Source organism: Artibeus jamaicensis, unplaced genomic scaffold (assembly GCF_021234435.1).
Source record: "Artibeus jamaicensis isolate MK-2021 breed Jamaican fruit bat unplaced genomic scaffold, CSHL_Jam_final contig_1998, whole genome shotgun sequence".
NCBI classification, from domain to species: Eukaryota; Metazoa; Chordata; class Mammalia; order Chiroptera; family Phyllostomidae; genus Artibeus; species Artibeus jamaicensis.
Window position 1 is genome coordinate 16,417,856 of NW_026521407.1, and position 19,220 is coordinate 16,437,075.

Here is a 19,220-nt window from a genome sequence, read left to right on the forward strand (position 1 = left end):
AAAGATAAATAAATAAAATATTTAAAAAAAAAAAAGTTTTTAAAATAAATTCTGTTGTAAATCTATGAATTATTTAGTAGAATTTAAAAAGGAACATAGAACATACAAGAACATTCGGAATAGAGTTGTGATTTGTGGAGAATGTGTGTGTTAGTATGGTGGCAGAAGTTTCTAGACTGTGTGTATGGAGGAGTTAACATGCTAGGCTGTAGACTTCTTTTCTTTCTTCCTATTTCTTTCTTTTTTTATCTTTCAGTCAAACTGGTTTTAATCACAGCAGCATATTTTTACCCACTATCCCGACTTGACCAGTCGTTGACAAAATCGAGCGATGTTGTACTGGCACAATTTAACACACAGTCATTTTTATCAGACTTTGTGGCTTTAACTTATAGGTCTGATTACATTATTAATACTCCCAATTCATTAGTTCCTTTGAACACTGGATAATAACCTAACATACTTTTTAAAATGACCCTCCAAAAGACCTCAGACCATTCACTTAGCAAATGGTAAAACTGTATTAACATTTTTTCACAGAATTAAACAAAAGTAGTTTTATTGTCAAAAAGAACATCTGAGATCAATTAACATAAGCAAATTTTGGAAGTTTTTAAAATTTGATTTACTCCAGAGAAAAGTGAAAAATGAAACAATGTTAGAAGGCTATTCAAAATTATGTTTAAATGACTAAAGTATGAGGCCTACTTTTTCGAAAATACAAATGTAGAGAGAGGAAAAGCATTTCTCATAATTAATTTTCCATGTAATGGTCACTAAATTGTCCTATTTCATGATCCCATAGCTGGGGACAGTTGCAGGTCCTCGACCATTTATGCTGAGTCACTGTGAATAATAATATATTAATCTAATTTTATTTTTTAGAAATTTATTGGTCACATTAATAAAATCAACATCTGCTATCACTTATCTTTAAAAACTAACCAAAAATGTGGCAAGCTCAGAAAAATTAGTTCACCCTAGCAGTAAGAATATGGTTTTAATTTTCTTTTCAATGAAAAGGATAGAAAATAAAATTATTTTGTGTTGTTCATTTGCAAATCGAGTTGGAGCTCATTTGAGTTTAACTTCCCATTACCTTCATCTTCCTAGGGGCTCATCCCCTTTGTATCTGCTGAACCTGACTGTTGGGCCAAATCCGTTGCTGCGAAGACCTCAGTGCCCCTCACTGGTTTTTATCAACATGCTCACCCTCAGCTAAGCTCTTGGTGTGGTCTGATTTGCTGCCGCTTGTAACTCTGTCCCAGTGACCCAGTCCCACTTGACCTTATTAACTGCCCATCTATTTTTTTTCTGTCCAAGAATATTTAAGAGTTATTACCAACTTTTGTTAGTATTTCAAAAAATCCATGAGCCTAAGGCAGTAAAATACTTAAGATTTTCATAACCTAAAATCCTGTCTTACATTTCAGACCTAAAGCCATCATTCATGAAAAGGATAGAGCCCCTTTATTTTAAATGTGGAGAAGATAATACTTGATTCATTTTCATTTTTATTAGGTTACTAACCAGCAGGAGAGGCGATAAGCCTGTTGTTTGTTTTTTAAGACACCTTAATTCTTTTATTTCTATATAACATATTTTATTTTAGAGTTCAATAGCTGTTTCTGTAATTATCCTCAATTTTCATGTGCTTATAGCTGAATCATTGGAAAACTCATCTTTAAAATTTGTAATGTTTCATTCTCTCACAAGGATGAAATATATGATAGATGTACCTTTGTTAAATTTTCGATTCTTGAACATAGCTACAATAAAAGCACTGATTTATGGGTATTTAAGAAAACCGGGAGAATAAACTCATACTTTAAAAGATTACTTCTCTTTTTAATTCTCTGTTTAAAACAAAAAGCCATAGATAACTTTCAATTTTTTTTTCAAAATCATGTGATCTCTAAACCCGTTTTTCAGTAGTGGGAAAGCATTTTGCACGGTAGGTTCAAACATTACTTATGTGGTTGGCTTTTCCCCTGAATTCTGTCTGATTTAGGATTGGCGACAGGCTGTGCCTGCGTGTGCTCCTGACCAGTGATTGTCCAACTCTTCGCACGTCAGAATCACCCACAGGGCCTTTTACAACTCAGACTGACCCACCCGAGTCTCTGATCCAGAAGGTCTGGGTGGGACCTAAGGATTTTCATTTCTAACAAGTTCTAGGGTGTTGCCGATGCGGCTGCTTCCACGAACCACACTTTAAGAACCATCCCTCCTGACCACATGCAGTAGATGCTAGAAAAGAGCTACGTTGGATTAGCGAAATATTTTCCTGAGAAAAAATACTGAGTGAATGTGCTCATGGTGGCGCGGCGTGATGCTTCTCCAGTGCCTTCATTCTCTCCCCTGAGATGCGGGGAGACGCTCTTGCTTTTTCGGTGGGTGAAAACATTGCCCCAGACTTGGAGCTCGATAATTACAGTGTTGAAAGAATTGAATGACATCTCGAAATTTGCAGAAGTTTCATCATCTTGCTATTTTTTCTCTATAAGTTTGGGAGCCCTGTTTATCCTTTCCAGGCCCCAATAACTTCATTCTGTCTCTGACTTTGCCTACTGTAGGTATTTTGTGTAAGGGGAATCATACAATGTTTGTCCTTTTGTGTCTGGCTTATTTCACTTAGCATAATGTTCTCCGGGTTCATCCATGTTGTAGCATGTATCACGACATTTCTTTGTATGGCTGAGTAGCTTTCCATTATGTGGATGTGCCACATCTTGTTTGCCTGTTGATGGTCACAGGTTGTTTCCACCTTTTGGCTATTGTGACGGCTGCTGCTGTGAACATGGATGTCTAGTTCTGTTTTCAGTTCCTTTAGTTAGATCTACGTACTGGTTTTTAAAAAATAGATTCAGCCCTGGGTGATGTGGCCCTGTGGATTGAGTGCTGGCCAGAGCCACTGGTTCGACTCCCAGTTGGAGCACGTGCCTGGGTTGCAGGCCAGGTCCCCAGTAGGGATTGTGCGAGAGGCAACCACACATTAATGCTTCTATCTCTTCCTCCCTTCCTCGCTAAAAATAAATAAATAAAATCTTTTTTAAAAAATAGATTACGGAAAAATTGAAAAGATTGTGCAGAGAGGTTCTTTGTACCCTTCACTCAGTTTACACATTGACTTTGAAAACCAAAAGGATGTGTATGTACAAAGGAAGGCTGTGGTAGACCAGAGAGGGAACAGTTCTTGGCAAAGTGGTTAATATATTTTTTAATATTTTATTTATTTATTTTCAGAGAGAGGGGAGGGGGAGGAAAGAGGGAGAGCCATATCAGTGGGTGGTTGCCTCTCATGTGCCCCCCACTGGGAACTGGCCTGCAACCCAGGCATGTGCCCTGACTGGGAGTCGAACCACGATCCTTCGCTTCACAGGCTCGAGCTCAGTCCACTGAGCCACACCCGCCAGGGCTGAAGTGGTTAATATTGTAAACTTATCCCAGTGAACAGAAGGACAGATTCCACAAGAACTGTCCTCCTGTACCTGCTGTCAGGGAGGTCCGCAGTCACTGGGGCAGAAACCACTCGTGATCACACGTGTCAGCTATGTCGAGCGTGTATTGTGTGTGTGAATCCCAGGGAGCGATGGCATGAAAGAAGGCGTTCCTGTCTTCATCATAGGTAGCCTAGGATCTGAAACCCATGAAGGGCTTTTTTAAAAGATAAACAGGGGAAGGAAGGAGAGAGGGAGAGAAAATCAATTGTCTTTTGTCGTCCCCCGGCCTGCAACCCTTTTTTTTTAAGTTTTTAGAACCAAAAAAAATCTAAAGTACATCTGACATTACTGGGGCAAATAAAAAGAATTATTCAGTGTGAATCATTAAAAGTAGAATGAATCATTTTATTTATACATCCACAAAAAGACATCTGGTCCAAGTTTTCATAAACTTTATTTTTAGGCTGTAGCAATAATGTTCTCAACAGGGGAAGCTTTATATAAAGAAGGCAGGAGCCATGGGTACACCGTTCCTTATTTTCCCTGTGTTGCTGTACATGCAGCCTTCCTTAATATGTTATGAGTACCAACTATGCAATAAAAATCATCTAAGTTTTTTTTAAGCCTTTATTTTTAAAAAGATTTTATTTATTTATTTTTAGAGAGATGGGAAGAGAAGGAGAAAGGAAGAGAGAACTATCAATGTGTGGTTGCTTCTCACACACCCCAGGACCTGGCCTGCAACCCAGGCATGTGTCCCAACTGGGAACTGAACTGGCAACCCTCTGGTTTGCAGGCCACACTCAATCCGCTGAGTCACACCAGCCAGGGCTCATAATGTCTTTTAAAAAATGCTTCAACGTCACTTGAAAGTGTAGCAAGTAAAAAGGTTAACACAATGTGATCCAAACGAATTTTACTTGACCAAGATTTTAGTATTACATTCATTTAAAGTTCTGAGTATTCAAAGGATTTGATAACTTTAAAAGAGCTAAGTAACCAAAAGAGCAAAGAAAATGTCAGGGTGGAATAAGACGTTTCTTAAAATGCATATCATGTTTGCTACTGCCAAGTGCACAGCAATGCCTCACTGCAGAATGCTCAACCGCTGGTTTCCTGGTGCTTTCACATCGATTTTTATTGTGTGAAGAATGCAAGGCAGATACTGTATTCAAAGTGTCTCTCCTTAATGGGAGCGCTATACAAGACCACAATTCCCTCACCTTTTAGAATGCAAATCTCAAAAAAAAAAAAGGATAATAGGATAATGTGATTTTCTTCTGCTGTCAGTACTTAGGGATTACAAATCACAGTTTGGAAATGAGTTCTTCCTCTAAGATTGAGATAATACCAACATATTCTGGACCAGAGCAGATAAGCAAATACATAGTGGCTCGTGGCTGGCAAAACCTAAGAAGGTAGGTAACTTTCAAGAGGACATCTTTTACAGCTAGTGGACAACTGAATGCCCACCATTTGGAATGGTGCAGGCATGCAGTTACAGCATACAGACTGAAGAATGATCAGATCACTTTAACTTGACCGTCTTTGAGATAGATGCCTGAAGAAGGAGTGCAGCAGTCCAGGACTTAGCCTTGAAAACTGGACAAGTGAGAGTCACGAAAGTATGTTGTTAAAGAGAAGCTAACCACATCCAAGTGTTTGGGACTTTTCAGCAAGACCATCCTAACCATGAACATGGATATAGGTGTTATAGCCAAAGTCCCATGATCCCCTTGTTGGAAACACTTTTCTCATGAAATTGAAGCACATATAAAAATAGCCTGTCCTGGCTGGTGTAGCTCAGTGGATTGAGCTACAATCAATAGAGGCTGCAAACTAAAGGGTCGCTGGTTCGATTCCAAGTCGGAGCACATGCCCAGGTTTTGGGCTGGGTCCCTAATGGGGGCCACATGAGAGGCAACCACACATTGATGTTTCTCTCCCTCTCTTTCTCTCTCCCCTTCTGTCTAAAAATAAAGTCTTAAAAAAAATTTAAAATAGCCTAAAATCATAGAAAGAGCTCACATTGATCTGACCCCATGCTCAGTAAGCAAATTTAGGATGAATTCACTTACCATTAAGTCCATGGTAACTACCAAGTATCACTTGATGCTTACCAAGTATTATTTTCAAAAAGATAAAATTGAATAGAAATGGTTAAGTCATGTGGAAAGGTTTGGTGGATCCTCAAGAACTTAAGCATAGAGTCCTGGTTTGTGTGGCTCAGTGGATTGAAGGCCAGCCTGTGAGCCAAAAGGTGGCCAGTTTGATTCCCAGTCAGGGCACATGCCTGGGTTGTGGACCAGGTCCCCAGGTGGGGGTGTGTAAAAGGCAACCAATCAGTACTTCTCTCCCTCTCTCCTTCCTTTCCCCTCTTGATGAAAATAAATAAATAAAATAATTTTTAAAACCTTAAGCATAGAATGATCAACTGTACGACCCAATAATTGCACTCCTAAGCATATACCCGAGAAGACTGAAAAGAACAGTCAAACGGACACTTGTACACAGATGTTCATAGCAGCTTCATATTCCACAATAACCAGAGGCTGAAACTATCCAATGGCCATCAGAGGATGAATGGATAAACGAATTTGGTATATTCATACAATAGAATATTATTTAGCCGTGAATAGGGAAACCAGACATGCTGATACATGCTACAATGTGGATGAACCTAGAAACATGGCAAGTGAAAAGTCACACACGAAGAATCCCATATGGCGTGATTCCATTTATATTAAATATCCCAAATAGGTAAAATGCAAGAGAAAAAGCAGGTTGGTAGTAGCCAGGGATGGACTAGGGAGAGGAGGGAATGTAAGTAACTAGTGGATAAAAGATATTTAGAGCTGATAAGAGTGTTTTGGAACTAGAAAGATAGGGTGGCGGCACAATACTGTGAATGTGCTCAATTCTCCTGCATTTTTCACTAATGTGGTTGATTCTATGTGGATTTCACCTTTTTTTAATTTTTTAAGATTTTATTTATTTATCTTTAGAGGGGAAGGAGAGAAGGAGAGAAACATCAATGTATGATTGCCTTTCATGCATCCCCTGCTGGGAACTGGCCTGCAGGGAACCAGCCTGCAACCCAGGCATGTGCCCTGACTGGGAATCTAACTGCGATTCTCTGGTTCGCAGACCTGTGCTTAATCCACTGAGCTACACCAGCCAGGGCCTTATTTTTTCTTTCTTAATTCAATGACAGTTGATCACCTCAAAAGAATGAAATGGCCAGTTAGATACAAAAATCAGCGACTGCCCAACAGGGCCTCGCACGGTAGTGTCTTGAGGTCATCTGTTTTGCTAAACAGGCATTATTTCATCTCTAGTGAACAAAAATCTATTGACTAATCTTGGCTCCTACAGAATTTTAAAACTGCCCAGACAGTGGGGAGCCAAGCTCAGCACTGCATGGATAGAAGCCCCAGTAATCTCACTGACTTATTTCCAGGTTCCCAGTACTTTTCTGACAGCGTGCACGTCTGCCTACCCGGAGAGGAAGGGTTGATTGTGTGGATTCTTAAATGACAGTTTAATTTCCCACTAGTGACCAGTAAACGCTCGTTCTGGCTTCATACACGGATAGCACAGGTCTATCCCGTCCAAAAGACAGGTCTGCTCTTTGAGCTGCAAACACTGGCTTTCTGTGCCTGTGAGGCCAGAGGTCAGACTTGGCCTGGAGAAAATTTACCAAAGTGACAAATGTGATCCAGTAGAGTCTTCCTTTTCTTTTTAATTTTTTTTTTTTGGTTAAAGTCTTTCTTTTTATTTTGAAAGATTTTTGTATGTATTTTTAGAGAAAGGGGAAGGGAGGAACAAAGAGAGGGGGAGAAATATCAATATCAAAGAGAGGGGGAGAAAGAAACATTGACCAGTTGCCTCTCCCTAGCTCCCAGCCAGAGACCTAGCCCACAACCCAGGAATGTGCCCTAACCAGGAATTGAACCAGTGACCTTTCGGTGTGCTGGACAATGGCCAACTCACTGAGCCACATCAGTAGGGCTAGAGCCCTTTTTTAGAATTTGATTTATTTATCTTTAGAGGGGAAGGGAAGGAGAGAGGGAGAGAAACATCAGTGTATGGTTGCCTCTTGTGTGTCCCCTGCTGGGAACTGGCCTGCAACCCAGGCATGTGCCCTGACTGGGAACTGAACCACAGTTATTTGGTTTTCAGGCCTGCGCTCAATCCACTGAGCCACACCGGCCAGGGCTAAAGCCTTTCTTGCCAGACAGCTTTTTGTCCTCTCCCCAAAGAGAAGCGAGTCCTCTGCTTAGGTTGAACTTCAACAATCTCATTTTGGGATCGAACCATGTTTTCTTTCAGATCTTGAAATTAAATGTTTAATCATGTATATACTTCTTTGTTTTTAATTTTTTAACATATTTTAAATTGTATTTCACGCACAGTTTACATTCAACAGTATACTTCTCTTGTTTTGGAGATACAGCAGATTGTTGAAGTCGCTTCGTTACACTCCAGTTCCTTTGAACTATTCAGGCAAACTCTTCACTCCATGAAGTTATTCTCAGGACGTGTGTCCTCAGCTGTCAGATAGGAGTTGGATGGGGTACAAGTGAACACAAAACACTTGTGTCTGTGAGGAAGTTACGTTCCCTCCTGTGAGATAAGGGTCACTCGTTTCCTTCCTGGTGTTTAATTCCCCTGCTATTTGTGAATGTTGATGGCAGCGTTGTATGTCGAAAACATCTGCCAGTAGGTACTAATTATGTTCAAGTGCTCTTGCTGTATACAGTATTTTCAAACTCTTTATTAGTCATAGTCTTTGCACCACAACTTGGTAGAGTTGCATTAGATGCAAGTTTTTTCTTTTTTGCAATGATAAAATGTGTATGTTTACGAATGGCCTGCTTCTCCTATGGCGAACTGACCATCAAAACAGTTTCCTTGGAATCCTAGGGTTTGTAACAAAGCCATCCAGCCCTGTTGCTCGAAGTGAAATGAAACTGGGACATATGCTGAGAACGGTCTTTATTTCCTTCTTTCAGATGCACCTGGAAAAACTGAGTCACCTGGGTGTTTGCAAAATTTATGTTGTATAGTATTTCCCATCACTTGGGGCAAGAAAACAATGGCAGCCATACACAGGCAAACGGAACCAAGACGAAGTCATGATGCACCGATCCCTCCAGGAAAGAGCTTGTACAGAGAACCTGGACTCCGAGATCCTCTCTGCCCTTTACTAATGTGGACGTATCACCGAGCTGCTTCTGTGGCATTGCCACTGTAGTGGAAGACTCAAAAACAGCAAGAGGTATTATTTCCTGTTACATTCCCAAGAGCCTGTGTGTTTCTGTGGCCTCTTCTCCTTCTCCTAAAAGGCTACGTGGTGTGGGCAGAGAACAGAAGTCACGGGCCTGCCCTCTCCTCCACCCCTGGATTTGTCTCAGAATCAGCACCTTATTCAGGGAGGCACTTGTGGCCTCACAAACTATAAGAGGTAAGCAAGCTGTACTGGTTAAACCATACAGAGCCTCAGTTTTTGGTGGCTTTGCAGCCCCAAACATCCCAACATGCCCACCTACGTAAATCTGTCCGCCAGTGTACACCAAGGGAACCACACGAGGCACGCTGCTCTGTACTTTGCTTTCTCAGAGAGTATGTCTTGGGGATGTTTCACATCTCCTTGTAGAAGGAGGTCTACCTTCTTTTTAATAGATACATAGATTTTTCAATGTATTAAACACCGTAACTTATTAACCAGCCTCCCCACTCCACCAATTGAATGGTTGTTTCCAGGGTTTAAAGTTTTAAAATTTTATTATTATTATTAATTTCTTTCCCTCTGAGCTCTATTGAGATACGATTGGCAAATAAGAACTGTATATATTTAAAATGTACAACACGGGCCCTGGCTGGGTAGCTCAGTTGGTTAGAGCATCGTCCTGATGGGCCAACATTGCAGGTTCTATCCCCGATCAGGGCACATACAAGAAGCAACCAATGAACGCGTGGTTAAGGAGAACAGCAGATCAATGTTTCTCTCCCTTAAAAAATTAAATAAAAAATAAAATGTAAAACATGATGCTTTGATATACATATACATTGTAAAGTGACTACCACAAGGCAGCCCCTTAATATATTTATCACCTGACACAGGTGAGTCTTTGACCAATCTGAGAAGAGGGTTGGGGCGTTGCTTCTTTGCAGTTCCCCGCACGGGACAGACTACCCTACGGTGCAGGTTATATGACATCTCGGAGGACGGCCCCCCAGGGCTGCGCAGTGGCAGGCCTGACGATGCGTCCTCCTTCTGGGAGTGCCCGCCAATCTTTCCCAGCCCCCCTCCCCCCGCCCCCACCCCTGCTCCCTGGAATCACGCTCCCTAATCAGCTGGTAGCCCATAAACGTTTGCCTCAGGCTGTGCTTTCCGGGGAATCCAGGTAAGACGGTTGGTATTTTCCACCTGCTTACACCGACTTTGAATCAGGCCATCTATAAATCTTCCTAGTGATCAAGGTTGTCACGGAACACTGAGTTCTTGGAGTTGTCAAGTCCAGTAAATAGCAAATACTGACCTGCTCTGGGGTGAGTGGCAAAGACTTTGACAGAACATTCCCTAACCCTTTCTCACTATGTCTGCTTTCTCTCCTCAGCACACTGTGATCTGACTTTCATTTCTATGGTTCTTCTGAAATGGCCCATGCAAGGACAGCAGTGCCCTATCTTGTCACATCAATTGCCATGTTACTTGGTCCTTCCGCAGCATTTGGCTCAGTTAAGCGCTGCGTTTCTGAGACATGGTCTTCTCTAGGCTTCTACACTGGCGTTACCACCACGCCCTACTGCAGTGGCTGCTGGCTACTCTTGAATAGAATACCCTCGGGGGCGACCCTCGGCCTTCTCCTGCTCCCTCCCCAATAACCTCATCCCATCCTATGGCGTCAGGTAGATCTCTAGGCTGATGACTTCCACATCACTATTTCCCTGGCCTTCTGAACTTCAGGCTCCAGCTATCAACTCATCTCCACCTGGATATCCAAAAGGAGACTCAGCCCTGGCTGGTGCTGCTCAGTGGATTGAGCACTGACCTGTGAACCAAAGGGTCGCCGGTTCAATTCCCAGTCAGGGCACATGCCTGGGTTGCAGGCCAAGTTCCCAGTGCGGGGTACATGAGAGGCAACCACGCACTGATGTTTCTTTCCCTCTCTTTCTCTCTCCCTTCCCCTCTCTCTAAAAATAAATACAATCTTTTAAAAAATAAAAGGAGCCCTGGCTGCTCAGTGGATTGAGCGTGGACCTGCGAACCACATGATCACGGTTCGATTCCCAGTCAGGGCACATGCCTGGGTTGCGGGCCAGTTCCCAGCAGGGGACTCACAGGAGGCAACCATACATTGATATTTCTCTCCTTCTCTCCTTCCCTTCCCCTCTAAGGATAAATCAATAAAATCTTTAAAAAAAGAAAACCTGATTTCTTTAAAAAAATAAATACATAAAAATAAAAAATAAAAGGAGACTCAAATTTATTTAACATCAAGAGTTCAAAAACAACTCTTGACTTCCCAATTAATTTGCTTCTCCCCGATCTTCTGCATTTCAAGAGATGATTCTACCCTCCTTACTTGGGCAGCGGGAGCCTCCCACCTGCCTCTCTGAGCCTCTTCAACCCTCCAAATGCAGCCAGAGTGATTTTGTAAAACTTAAATATGATTATATCTCATTCCTGCTTTAAAAAAATCTTCCAACAGCATCCCTTGCAAGGAGAATAAAATCCACAACCCGCTACCTAACTTTTCCCCTGCTGACCCCTGATCTCTCGTTTGGCTTCTCTCCTTCTTTCTGGGACTTGGAAATATGGAATTTGCCTTGAGTCTGCATCTCCACACGTGACTCTGTTTCCCCCCCGATCTCGATGTGGGTGGCTCTTCCTAGCCTCCTCCTTATCACTTGGGTCTCAGCTCAAATGTCATTTCTCCCAGAGAACTTCCCTGACCTCTCTGGGAAGGTGGTCCTGGCCATGAGACCCTCGCCATTCCATTACCCAGCTTTATCTTCGCCACATCACCTATTACTGTCTGAAGTTACCACACTGTTTATGTTCCTCTGTCTTTATTCCTTCATCTAGGCACTGACTGCCTTTTTCTCCTAGACAGTCAAAGGTGGACCTTCGTCCTGCTCCTTACAATACCCCTGCAGTTTGGAACAGTGCCTGGGACCCTACTGGAACTCCTACTGGTGTATATAGAATACATATTTATTGAATTAATAAATGGCATGTGGCAGAATTCTGGGTAGCAGCCCTCAGCAGGCTGCTTAAGTGACTTGGGACAAAGGAGATCAGAGGCTGGTGTGCAGCCTTTGGAAATGACTGTCTGTTCTGCCCATTAAGAAATAAATTTCCCTGGCCTTTCTTTCATTATATTTGTAATTATTATTATTTTTGCCTGAAGAGTCAGGGTCACCCAAGAGCTTATTGGACTGTGACAACCAAAAGTCATCCTGTGCCTCCCCTCTGTATCTCATGGACTTGGAGAGTGTCACTTTGGAGGAGGGTATTTTCTGAGACATAACGGGCGGCCCAGCAGGCAGGAATATCCTGAGAGCCCTGCTGGCTGGCTTAGCCTAGGGATTGGCACGTGGTCCTTTCTCGGGAGCTTGGACACAGATCCAGTCTTCAGACCTCTTTACTCAGCAGCTCTGTGGCCCCTGGGCAGGGCAATCAACCTCTCTGTGCTCCAGTTTCCCCATGTGTATGGCCATGATGATGACGATGATAAATGCCTCCTTTGCCTAGGTTTTCATAAGGAGTCAATAAATTTACTTAACCCAGTAAAATATTTGGCACAGTACCAGGCTGGATTTCTAGATAGTTTGCTAAAAGGGGCCAGGCTTGAGGTGGCAGAATAAATGGTCTTATGGTTCTTTTAGGGGAACATTTAACTTTGCCTTATGTCGATTAAACTGATTAAAAATTCCCCAGTCTGTCTTGTATCCCTCTCATCTTGCTTCTGTCTCTCCTTTCCTGTGTATTTTCTCTCATCCTCAGAAGTCTAGGAGAAAAGAAGAAGAAATGAGAAAAAGAAACACTCCCTTCAACATTTATTTAATTTCTTTTAAGGAACTCAAATTCTTTCAGGAGAAGCCTGCATGGCCCTTAGAAGCCACTAGGGGGCAGCTCTGCTCACGGACCCCAGCCAGTTCTCCCATCAGTTACAATGCTGTGAGTGAAAAGGTCTGAGATCCCTTCCACTCTGCCCCCGTTCTCTTCCGAAGGATATCCTGGGCATGTGCCGGACATGTTCTCAAATCTCTCAGATGGCAACAGGAAACAACTACTGTCTCCTTCTTGTGGTCGTCCAGGGCCTTGGTGCCCATCTCAGGAACTGCAACCCCAGGAATGAATGGGCGCTGCAGAAAATGCAGGGGCTGAGCTCTTGCGCATTCCCATGTGATATGGAGGGATAGGACTGGAGGGAACCGAGTGGGAGACCCAGGAGGAAAGGAAGCAGAAGGGTGGACGTCCCTCCCTCCTTCCTGGCACCCGAAAGGTTGAGTTTATCTCCAACGTGAGACCCAAGGACAGGGTTGGAATGTGCCCCCAGCAAGGGGGTCCCTCCCAAGCAAGGAATCAGAGAGGGCAGGAAGCTCTCAACAGAATCTACCCATCCAGTGGAGGGGGAGGGGACAGCATGGGGGTGGGCTGTCCCCCTGTGCCTGTGGTGTTTTTCCAAAATGGAGTCCGGAGGCCACTGCGTCTGCTAAGGACTGAGTAGTTTCCTGGGGCTGCAGAAACAACACCACAGACTGGTGGCTTGAGCAACAGAAATTCATTTTCTCACAGCTCTGGAGTCCAAGATCGAGGAGTTGGCAGGGTTGGTGTCCTCCGTGGCCTCTCTCCTTGGCCTGCTGACGGCAGCCCTCCTGCTGCCTCCTCAGTCGGCCAGGACACATCGCGCACCGCTGGAGTCTCTGCCTCTTCTTTTAAGGACACCAGGCACACTGGATCGGGCCCCCACCCCTGCACCCACATGTTAACCTCTTCAAAGACCTTATCCCCAAACATGGTTTGGAGGTGAGGCCTTCATCACGTGAACTTCAGGGAGGCAATTCTGACTCAACTGGGCTAAGTTCTCCTCAATGTCAAGGACAGCTAAAAAGACCACCAGAGAGTTCACATCCCCCCAGTGGGATGACAGAGATGAGGAGTGGGGGTGGGTTGGAGCCCCTGTGAGGACAGCAGTGGGCTGTCTTTTGGTGACCAGCGGCAAGGCTGGGAGGACTGTGAAGGTACTCAGTGTGTGAGGAGGGGCAGCATGAACGGTGCCCAGCTCCAGGTGGCCAGTGCCCTGCTGTTGGTGGCCATGGCTGGTGAGGCAGAGGGATGGGGTGGGGGTAGGAGGGAGGGAAGCCCCAGCAGAGACTTGGGGCATAACCGCGGGGGCATCACCTGCGGTGGTCAGCCAGTCTCCTGAGTGCAGAACGCAGTGCCCTTCTCAGTCTCACCCTCCTAGTATGAGGCCCCTTCCTGCGTCTGGGGAAGGAGGAAGAGTGAAAACCACATTCAGGCCAAGGGACATTTACGCTGCCCAGGAAGATCACTGCAGAGCCATGGCTTGAGAGGAGGGTCTGGAGAACCAGGACCCTCTTTGAACTTCCAAGCCTCCTATTTACCTCCTTCCTTCCTTCCCATCTGGGGAGCCACAGCTCAAGGCAGCCTCCGACAGGATGGGCGGCAGATGCCACCTCTTCCCACCTGCTGTGACCTGTGTGTGCGTGTCGCAGCTGGAGGCGGTCAGGGCCGCAGTGGGGAGACTTTCCAGCTCCTCTCACCCCACCATCTCTCAAGCTGTGGCCACCTCCTAGCACTCAGCCAGCTTCTGATTGACCTGTATCTCCTCACTGTGTCCTTAACATTGGACCATCTCTCAAAGCACCCGCAACCAGCCGATGCTGCCTGCTAAGGCTGCATCCAGGGCCCCCAACTACAAGATGAGAATTCCAGGAAAGCAACTTGAACCTCGCTGGGAAGAGGGCACGCTTTGGCTACTCTGAGGTGGCTGAGACATTGCTTGACCACAGTGTTTATGTGAAGGAAATTTGTTCTTTGGGAAGTTGGGGGATACAAAATAGCCCTGGCCGGTGTAGCTCAGTAGGTTGAGTGTGCGTTGTGACCCAAAGGGTCACCAGTTCAATTCCCAGTCAGGGCACATGCCTGGGTTACAGGCCAGGTCCCCAGTGGGGGACAGATGAGAGGAAACCACACACTGATGTTTTTCCCCCTCCCTTTCTCCCTCCCTTCCCTTCTCTCTAAAAATAAATAAATAAGATATTTTTTTAAACCGTGATAATAAAAGGAGGAAAAAAGACCAAGAAACAGATTTGTGCAGAATCCAGAGATGACTGTATCCTGTATCGTCACCAATTCTCTCCTGTTTCTTGGGATGAGCTCAGTTTTTCCTTTGCCGGGACCCTGCCAAATGTCTCCAGAAGACAAACCATCTATGTCATTTTCCACAGCAGCGGCTGGTGTGAGCCACGTGGTCCCTGCGTGGCAGAGGGGGCAGGACGGATGGTTTAAATGGAAGCAGAAGCAGCATGGGGCTGAAAATCGACAGCCTCCCCCTCCCCCACAATACACTCTCAGGTGGAGACCCGGGCTCTCTGCCAGTGGGAAGCCCTTGGTGGGGTGTTCGTGGGAGGTCAGGTGAGGGGCGTGCGGCAGGGCCACAGGCAAGGGGCTCATTTTGCTGTGGAAGTTTGGATTTTGTTTTCCTAAAAAAAAGTAATAATAAAAGAAGATAAGGTAAGATAAGATAAATAAAATAAAATAATTACTACTGTGTTTCTTGCTGAATAGGCCCATCATCGGGGAAGCCAGAGTCGCTTTGGGAGAAACTACAAGGGAAAAAGGCAGGGTGGGGCACTGGGCCCGGCCTTCCAGACGGTTCCCCGTGCAGCAAGTTTATTGCAACCGCCGAGTATTTCCAGGAGCAGTCCCCGCCCGTTTTTCCAGAGCCCACACCTTTCCCCACGCCAAGGGGCTGCTGGGTTGGTGGAGTTCGAAATGTGCTTGCGTCTCTCAAATAACACATTCTACTTATAGGAAAATTTAAAACCACACAGAAATGTAAATAAGAGATAAATAATGACCTGCTATTTACCACCCACAGGGCATCGCTGATATTATAATTTCCTCCTGGTCTTGTTTTTCTTTTCTTTTATTTATTTATTATAATTTTTTTTAGAGAGAGAGGAAGGGAGGGAGAAAGAGAGGGAGAGAAACGTCAATGTGTGAGAGATACATCAATTGTATGCCTCTATCTGGGGACCTGGCCCACAACCCAGGCATGTGCCCTGACAGGGAATCGAACCGCAACCTTTAGGTTTGCAGGCTGGGCCTCAATCCACTGAGCCACATCAGCCAGGGCTTGTCCCGTTTTTCAATGCATGCTTTAAAAAAAATTCAACATAGGTAATATATGTGTTTATATTATATATGTGTGTACACATATAAATTCCTTTGATCTTGAATTTTCCATTTGACACTATATCGTGAGCATTTTTTTCCAGGGGTGGTGTTCTTTTGAGAGAATTCTCCAGAATGGGGAAGGCAGAGCCCGTGGGGACAGGCTGTTCCTGTGCCTCTCTCACTGGGGAGGCACAGGGTGTCTGCAGTCAGGGCCCCACAAGAGCCCCGGACCTCACCCCGGCCCGCTGCTCCCTCCCAGGGTCAGCAGAGCTTTTGCCTGCCCCTGCCAAGCTTCCTCCCGGGGGACCTTCCAAAGCTTTCCGCGGCTTCAACATCAACGACACTTCTGTCTGCTCCACTGGGGGAAGAGGGCTGCATAGTCTGTTTTTTGTGTCCTCGGTGGATGCAGCCCAAGTTCGAAGGACCCATGTACTTGCTCAGTTTCCCTGGGTGGCCCGGCTCCAAGAACAGCTCAGAAGCCAAGGAAACCAAAATCCCTGCCTGCGCAGGCAAAGCGGACAAGCCGCTTCCTGATCGCGTGTGTGCGGGTGTGGGGAGCCCCGACCTGTGATTTCATTTCTGCGATAGCAGGAATCGGTTCTGCACAGGGCAGCACTGTTCTGTGCTTGGCTCCCCCTCATGCAAATAGATGGTCCAACCCTCCCTCACTGACTCAGCCGTAAAAAAGAATAAGTGTCTGTGAATGAAAGTTTTTGCAAATGAATCCGACCAACAGCTGGACCCGAGCTTTGTTAAGGATGAGAACAATCACCGTTTTAATAGATGTGAAGCTTCCCCAGGTGGGAGCTGTGTTGTAGGAATGGAGGCAGAGGCAGCAGCGGCAGGAAAACAGCAGCCCCCGCCCCACCTGAGTCGCACTCTCAGACGCTCCAGGAGACGAAGGTCTGGGGGTCTCTGCAAGTGGGGGACCCCTTGTGGGAGGTTTTCTGGAATGTCAGGTGAGGGGTGTAGGGCAAGGAGCACCCCCCTTTTCTTGTTCCTTGTAATGGGAAGTACTAAGATTTGAACAAACTTATTTATTGTTAATTGATTGATTTTAGAGAGAGAGGAGGGGAGGCAGGGAAGGAGGAGAGAGAAACTGGATTTGTTGTTCATTGATACATTCGCTGGTTGATTCTTACTTGTGCCCTGACTGGGTATCGAACCTGCCGTGTTGGTGTGTCAGGGGACGATGTTCCAACCAACTGATCGATCCACTTGGCCGGGGCTTAACCATATTTAGCGCACCGTTCTGTGTCATTAAGTATGTTCACATTGTTGTACCACCATCACCAACTATTCATCTCCAGAACTTTTTTCTTTCCCCCCCGAAATGAACATCTGTGTCCATTAAACAGTTAATTCCCCATCGCCTCTGACAACCATTATTCTACTTTCTGGAAAAGACTTACTGTTGATATAAACTAGAGTGTGTTCTAGGTCATGGTTATTATTCATGTTCATTCATTCATTCATTTAACAAATATTTGTTAAGTGCCCATGGTGGTGAATAAGACAAAATGCCCACGCATGTGCATATGAATATTTAAATTGACAGAAGTTAGATTAACAAGAGAAAAACAAACGTTTAATTTCATACACATGGAAGCCACATAAAAATATGAATCCCAGGGCAAGCCAGGTAGTTGAAGCCGCATGTGCCGTCTGAGTTCAGGAATGGAATAGGGGCCTGGGGCTTCAAAGGGGGGTGATAATTTGCTGGACGAGGGCAGATGTTTGGTAATGAGATGTTTGCCTGCCACAGAAGTGGGTCACTCAGATAAGTTATCTCTGGTAGGGGTTCAGCATCTCCCTTTTCTTGGTCCAGACTGGCACATAAGCCTCAGCTGCCCAGTGTGTCTTCGGGTCTCAGATTCTTGTGAAACCCTGTACATACACACGTACCGAACTGGGTTATTGTCTCCTCTTCATCTGTCTCATGTGAATTTATTAGTCCAGCCAGAAGAACATAGGAAGGTAGGAAGGAAAATTAATTTTCTTCTTTGCTTTTACACTGGTAATAGCTCTCTCTCTCTGAGCCAGGCCCCCCATCTAAATTCTTTCTGGTGGTTAAGGAGGAGGTAAAAGTTTTTCTGGAGTCTGCTGGGTCTGTCTTCAGCTCCAAATAATCCGAATGCCAAAGTGGCACATTCTGGGGTGGCGTGCCCTGCTCCCCGTTCGCAGTGCTTGGACCATGACGTTGAGCACAGGGTGCTTTCCAACTTTCCAACATTCCATTTGGCCAGGCTCAGCTTGTCAGCAGCATCCCTTCCTCGTGGTGGAAAGACAGGCGGTTGAGCAGTTCCAGGCGTCGCAGACAGGCACACGTCAGGCCAGGAAAGGCATTTCCTCCCATGAGTCTCTGCCTTAGGGGAAAGTCCTTCCCAAAGCTTTCCTGCAGGTCCTGTTGGCCAGGTCAGGCCACGTGCCCACACTGCAGCCTGACGGAGGCCGAGAGGCTGATCTTCACATTTTAGCTTCTATGGATGCTGGGGCCGGGGTAGGGGTAGGAGCAGCTCTGCAGCAGGAAGGGCAGTGCCCTTGGGTGCCCCTGGGAGGGTTTGTCCTATTGGAGAAGCAGCAAGCAGGCTGGTGTGGGACCATGGGAATCCCGTCAGTCACACGCGTGGAAAAAACTGGGGTGGGGGTGGGGGGAGAAGGCCGAGACCCTCTGCTTTAGCTTAGAGACGGTATCATATCTGGGTGCTAGACTGACCTGGGTTCTATGCACATTATGAGAAAGTTCAGTCAAAGGCAAGTATGAGATCCGACTGTTTTGCTGGATTCCAAACTTTACAAATTTGGCATCCAAGTTCCTTGAAACGTAAGCCATTAACCCAGCAAATTAAATACTTGACTTTTTATGATGTATTTTAATGTCCTCACCAGCCTTTTAAATAAGAGGTTGTCACTGGTAGAGGGGGAGCGGTAAAGGACTTTGGGAAGTGTGGGTAACATATTGTGTAATTAAGGTACAAGTGTCAGCCGGGCTCTTTATCTACAGAGCCGGGGCTGGCAGGCAGTCTCTTACATCCCGGACTTTGCACCCTCCCTGGCGAGAGGCAGGGGGCGGGGCCCTACCGACAGCCCTCCCATTTGCTGTCTGGGCACTGGGCTTGGGACTGGGCTCCAGAAATCCCCAAACAGACCCAAGCCACATGGATCGCAATTTCACTTGTCCTTGGTACGTATGACATCATTTCCCTCCGATGGTCCTTTAAAAAAAAAAAATCAATCAAAAGTGTATTGATCATCGTGTAAATCCAGGGGTAGGACTGGTGAATTGACACCTGACACAAAAATAGAATAGATCAGGAGTCCTAAGGTAAAAAAAAAAA